Source organism: Corvus hawaiiensis, chromosome 2 (genome assembly GCF_020740725.1).
Source record: "Corvus hawaiiensis isolate bCorHaw1 chromosome 2, bCorHaw1.pri.cur, whole genome shotgun sequence".
Lineage (NCBI taxonomy): Eukaryota > Metazoa > Chordata > Aves > Passeriformes > Corvidae > Corvus > Corvus hawaiiensis.
The window spans coordinates 31,190,450-31,197,145 of NC_063214.1; positions in this window are offsets into that span (position 1 = coordinate 31,190,450).

The following is a 6,696-nucleotide window of genomic DNA, read 5'->3' on the forward strand; positions in this document are numbered from 1 at the left end:
CCCGCCCCGCACCCGCATCCGCGGGGCTCCGCCGCCGCCCCCCGCCCGCCCTGCCCGGGGGCGCGGGGCCCGCTCCGGCCCGGGGCGCGTGGCCGACCCCTGGCACCGCGCGGCCTCCGCGCACCTCCCGCCCTCCTGCGCGCTGGCACCGGCCCCGGGCACAGGCTGCGGGCACCGCCCTCCCACCGCCGACCGCCCCCGACCTCGGGGCTGAGGGCTCCGCTCCCTCCCCTGCCCCGGCCTCCGGGTGCCCCATCCCGCACGCTCTGTCCGCGGGGCTGCAGGACCCCTCCACGGTTATCCATGGCCACCACCAGCCTGCCTGTGGGGAAGCCGCAGTGACTTTGGTGCCTCCCCTGCACCTCGAGGCTTCCTGGCTGCTGGTCCCTGCAGAACTACCTACCCCAGGCAGCCAGGGACAGGACAAGAGCATGTCGTCTCAAGAAGTGCCAGGGGAGGTTTAGGTTGGACATCAGGAGGAATTTCTTCATGGAAAGAGTGATCAGACATTGGAATGGACTGCCGAGGAAAATGGTGGAGTCGCCATCCCTGGAGTTGCTTAAGGAAAGGCTGGATGTGGCACTTAGTGCCATGGTCTAGTTGCCATGGTGGTGTTCGGTCAAAGGTTGGACTTGATGATCTCAGAGGTCTTTTCCAACCTAACTGGTTCTGTGATTCTGTGATACACGGTGGGTCCACGTCCTCCATTCCTCCCTGTCACCCAGCACCCTGCTCCCTGCGGCAGCCTCCACCAGGAAGCTCATCATCGATTTACACAGATGTGAACGGTCCGTAGGTATAAGTATACTCCAATTATGCACGTGCAACGGTGTCATTAATTTCCCATTAAACAAAATCACATCCCATAATGCTGCCTTATCCTCTGTTGAGCATCTTCATAACACCATCAATCTCAACAGAGGCGCAGTCCTGTCCGTCTCTCCCAGTGAATGTGGGTGTCAACAACTGCTCTCGTTGCCCCTGCTGTCCCACGCCTGGTGGTGCATGAGCACATTTCATCCCGACGCAGTGGAACACGACAGAACATAAGTGGAGGATGGAGTGTTTACAGACTGCAACAAGTCGCTTACAGATCCTGTAACACAAGCCGTGCTTTGTCTGCTACACCACACTGAAAATACATCCACGCACACAGCAGGCATGCAGGTGTTCCACAACACCATCCCATCACCTCGGCCGTGTGCCGAAGTGGCTCTGGCTATGGGCAAGCTCTCCCTTAACTGTGCCTGCAGGCTCCGACCGCCTCCTCGCACCAGCACCTCTGCTGAGATACCACCAGGCTCCACCACCGCATCCGTGCGCCCATCTCCACTCCGTGCTCCAGCAGAGTTCCACAACGCACGATACACGTGCAGCCACTCCGCAGCATGAGAGTTGTGCCTCCCATGCCCTCGTTCCCGCATTGCCAGCAAAGACTAGACCAATACATTCCAACAGGTTGTTGTGTTATCCACATTCCTGCACATACAGAAATCCCACCTACCTCTCCAGCCACCAGCAGCATGCAACCTGTACTATCCCTGTACATGCCTTTACCTGGATGACGATGATGCTCTCATTTTATCTGAGCTCCACAGAGGAAAAGTGGTAGGAAAGAGCACACGACTCTTCCACAGATCCTATCCATCCTCTGCATGGATCAAGCAGACCATCCAGCACTGCAGAAACATGGGGTGGATGACACCACCATCAAACTCACATGGACCTCTGCAGGACTTCTCATTCCCTCTTTTGTGTGCTGACAGCCGTAATCCCCTCTAACAGGAGCCGGGTGAACAGCCACACCAAATTCCCAAGCTGAGCAGCCCAGCCTCAACCGGTGTCCACCAGACTCCACATTTGCCTCTTTCCTCCAGTGGCTTGGCCACAAGGGAAGAGGTGCGGTGCAGATGAAGATCCTGCAAAGGGAGTTAGGTGCTGGGGCTCTCTCTGCAGCTGATTCCCAAGGCTCCCACCAGCAAGGTTATGGCTTGAAGAGGGCTGTTTGCTACTGGTTAGGCAATGTGAACCCCCGTGCCTCCGATGCTAAAGCATGAAGCTTCCCAGTGAACCACCACCTCCCTGAAATCTTTGTCTGCGTGACAAACAAACACATTTTTATCATGAATGTGCCCAAGGTTCCCCACCTCAGCTCCGACTCCTTTTTCTCCTTTGTAAGTTGGGAGTTTTTTAGTCAGCAGAAATCTTAATTTTCCCTCAAAACCAAAAATCCATATGGGATATACATGATTATGATTAAGATGTTTTTACTGTTTGTGAAGGCCAAGTAGATTAAATGGATTTTAAAAAATAGACTTCTAAATATTTTCCTTTGATGAGGAAATGATAGATTTCCATGAGATAGATTTCCAGTTATTTGGCTGCTTTAAACTTGGAAGTTGCTGTACCTTGCTGTGGTTCAATTACTTACCCAGTTTAACTGAATCTTTTGAGTTTACAGCACTTGGCTTGGAAACAATTACAGCAAGATCTGTGTACTACAATCTTCCCAACCTGTGCTGATGGGCGTCAACACCCTGAACAACCCCACAGCGCACTTCCCATGGGAAAATCACCTACAACATCTCCTGCGCCCATGTTAGGGAAATCCAAACTAGCCAGAGGACCTTCCACATGCCCCTGCCCAGGTCTGCTTCCAAGAACAACCAGGTGAAGTGGGCTCTGTACTCCCACAGCAACAAGCTGAGGCAACCTCTAAATTATTTCTGTAGTTTTGTGCATGGTTTAAGTTAGTCAGGGTTCAGGTCCCTGTGTGGGTCCCAGGAGAGTCCTCCCTCATCTTCCTCGACCTTGTGGGCAGCTGCCCCTGTCCAGGTTTTTATCAGGCCCACAGCCCTTTCTCAATTTCACTTTTAATTTATGTTCACTTTTAAACATGCTTCCCTAAAGTAACAAGAAGAACAAAGCTTTTGACATTGTTTCACCTTGGAACTCAGGGTTGGAGGCTGGAAACCTCTGTCCAGTGTGTTTCAATGCTGCCCAGTGTGGGAGGCAAGGGTGGGAGGAAGGAACTCCAGAGCATTTTGGAAAGGGGGGAGACTCCCCAGCCTAGCATGAGCTGTTTGTATGTGGGACACAGATAACAGACTACAAGCTTGACATGCTGGTGCTGCAGACAATGCGATCTGAAAGATCTGTTTATGGTCTTTCAGGCTATTTTTTGTCAGCTCCTCTTGCATTCCATAACAATGCAGAGGGGCTGATGGGTTTAGATGCTGGGCACTGCAATGCTGCCACTGTATTGCTTCATTTGTGTGCTGGGACACAGCCGTACTTCTGTTCTCCAAATTTTTCCTGTTTCCTGGACTGAGGGTTGCTCTAGCCTGTGTGTAATATCCGTTCTGTCAGGTTACATACAACGGGTAACATGAAAAATATCTTTCAGTATCTGTGTAAAACTGGCACCACTGATGTACCCCTGAATGTGATACTGTCCTGCAAATGCTCCAGGTACACTTCACTTCTTCCTTTAACCTAGTTTTGACCATAACTTATGTGGATGGACTTACTCCTTGTGTTTGCCATTCAGCAGCCCTGTAGGCTCCCCAGATTGTACTGATACTTGCCATGACTGAACTAAGGTTTTACCACTTCTGCCAAGGAACCCTGAAGATCCCAGAATTTCTGAGGAGTCTTGCCCTTTTGTTTTTTCTTTGGTAAAGCTGAGAATTTTGCCCTAGATGATTTTTTGAGAGGGGTATCAGACTCTGAAATAGGTAATTTTTACTTTGAAGTTAGCAAGAAACTGGTTCAAACTTTCACTCAATATCTGGTTATTGTCCCAGAGTCTGCATCTCTTCAACACCCAAGTCCCCCTGCCCCCATTTTAAACTATCTTGTGAGAATCCTGTGTCCCCAGCACTAGCCAAAGTGACTGTCCTGAATTCTGCAAGTCTTCCTCACCACTACAAAGACCTTTTCTCTGCCCAGGATACTCTTCTCTGCTCCCAGCTTTCTACAAAGTCTCCATGGCAGGCTAAGGAAATCTAAATGACCAATTTTCTTCGTTGTTTTCTTCATCGTGCACCCCTTTCTATTTTTTTCCCCTTATTTAGTTTAGATGGGGGGTTTTCAAAGAAAAGCATGAGCTTATTTGTTTAGCACAATGGAAGTATCTTTACTTTGGTGTCAGACATGGTAGAAAATGACACAGGAAAGTCTCCTTGTCTTGTGGAGAAAAGACAAGAGTCCTTCCTGTCATGTCCAAGGAACTGCTCCTGCAGCAAACAAATGCCACTGAAACAAGAGGCAGAAAGAGACTTGCACACAGAGGATTTTGGAGCATACAACCAGAATAAGATCAAGAATCACTCAAGAGACCACGTGTGCTTCTTTTTTGAGAACATTCTACTGTCAATGGAGGATTGACTCTCTCTCTAACAGCCACATAGGTGAGGGCTGCCCCTATGCCAGCGTGACTCTGCATCTACTTCCCGTTAGGGGAAGAGCATTTCAGACTTCGCTCAGCACTCGTCATGAGCCTCGTCTCCTGTTTTGCCAGGAGAAGGAGGGGGCAGGGAGAGCGGCGTGGCCGTGCAGCCGCAGCCGCACCGTGTCAGCCAGACGTGCGCGGTGCAGGAGGCAGTGCTGGCGGCAGAGAACTGAGGCGGGGGGAGAGATAGAGGAGATTGGGGGTTGCTCAGCCCCCTGGAAATCAGAACGGCTGATGTCTATCTCTGTGTGCTTCGCTGGTTTGTTTGCTTTAAAAAACATCACATACTTGGTACTGACACCTATAGCTAAGGTTACTCGATATTTTCCATCACAAGTCTGTTTTCAGTTACTCAGAACTTTGCCAGACATCAGATCATCAGATTCGAATTTTCCATGTTTATTTTCACTTTTTTTTTTTCCTGAAGATGGAGGCACTTAGTAAGGTGTAAAAAAATAAATGCTATTTTGCAATTATAAAAATTTGACTTTGACACCAGTCCCTTAACATAGAATTATGTGTATAATGAATAACAAAAGCTGGAAGCATTACACAAAAGTTAAGCGTGCTTATTAGTTACCATTTTTAGGTTCCCATTTCCCTAAAGTGCCCTAGGGATGCCCTGTTCCCCTCCCCTCTTCATGAAACAAATAGTTGGATCCAGCCAGGGAAGGAGCCGGTGGTCTCAAAGGGGCTGCAACAACAACCCACTGGTTTGAGCTGCCTGGACTGCAGTTCTGCCATACCTATTTTTACCTCCTGTATCAAAGCTGGTGCATGCTGGCAAAAATCACTAACACCGACACACATCTCTTGAGTTCATTTAGCAGAAATACTGAAAAAACAGGCTGGGACAGAACTCTCCTTCATCTCCTACCTCCAGCTGGATCTGGGAGAGGTGTTTCCAGCGCTGCACCCAGCAACAACTGTGCTACAGGGAACAGTGTTAATTAGCCTGGAGGCTGCATTCCCCATTTGGCTGGGTGAGAACACCACTGCTGCTGAGCGGAGCTGATGGGTTGGCTGGAGAGGAGGAGAGTCGAATCTCGATGGTGATACCTACTAAGTCACCTTGGGCTCCAAACCGGGCAGGGGTTTGCAGAGCTGCCACAGCCCCACATTTCTGGAGGAGGTTTTCTCATCTCGGGCAAGAACGAGACCAGGTACTTTGGGGCTGTGCTCTCGGTGTAGAAACCAAGGATCACGTAACAGGCTCTGCTCTGGAATGGACTGTGCAGGGACATGTCTTGCTTTGTGCCATCCTTGTGCACGTTTCTTGAACTTAGAAGTCAGAGCTTTGTGACACTTGGACTTAGACGGCAAGTTTCTTCCTAAAAACAGTACGGTTGGGATGGATGTACAGGTGAAATGTTGAGATGCTCCACAGCCCCAGTTTGAAAGGCTGTGGGTTTTTTCCCTTCCTCAACTACGCTGGGGTCAGAATTTGCTTGCGAGGGCAAGCAGGAGCCCCCAGCCTCGCCGTGCTGGAGACCCGGCCGAGGGTTCCTAAGGAGCCCACGTGGAGTTGGCACCCAGCAGCCCGTCCCGGTTTGTGGCCCGTGCCCGGCGCATCCCCGCATTCCCATCCTCCCGCCGCGCTGCCCCGGGGGGCGGCGAGGCCCGCGCGGCCCCACCCCGCATCCCATAATAGTTCACAAAGGCGACTCCATCCCATAATAGCCACCCACGGGAAACGCACCATGGCAACCACCCCCCCACCCCCGCGCCATCCCATAATACCCTGCTGGCTTTATTGGTCCCGACTGAGGCGGGCGGGGGGGGGTCGGGGCCGGACGGGGGCACCGCGGGGAGGTCCCGGCGGGCACCGCCAGGAAGCCTGGCTGGGGCTGCAGCCTCCCCTCGGCATCCCACAACACCCCCTCCTCCTTCCTGCTGCATCCCATAATACTTCCCAGGGAGGCAGCCCCGCTGTAAGGTAGAGCCATCCCATAATAGCGGCCCGGTCACACCGCGCTGGGAATGGTGCCATCCCATAATACTCTCGCCTCACGCCGGCTTCGGTGGGCCCTGCCATCCCATAATAGCCGCCCGCTCTTCCCCCCCCCCCGCTCCTTGTGGGGCATCCTCCTCATCCCATAATACTCCCCCCGGCGGCACGAGCGCCCGCCATCCCATAATACGCCCTGCCACCCACCTGCCCCCCTCCGGTCGCGGGAGGCCTCGCCATCCCGTAATAGTCGCGGCTCGCCCTTCCCCCCCGCAGAAGGGCTCGCCATCCCATA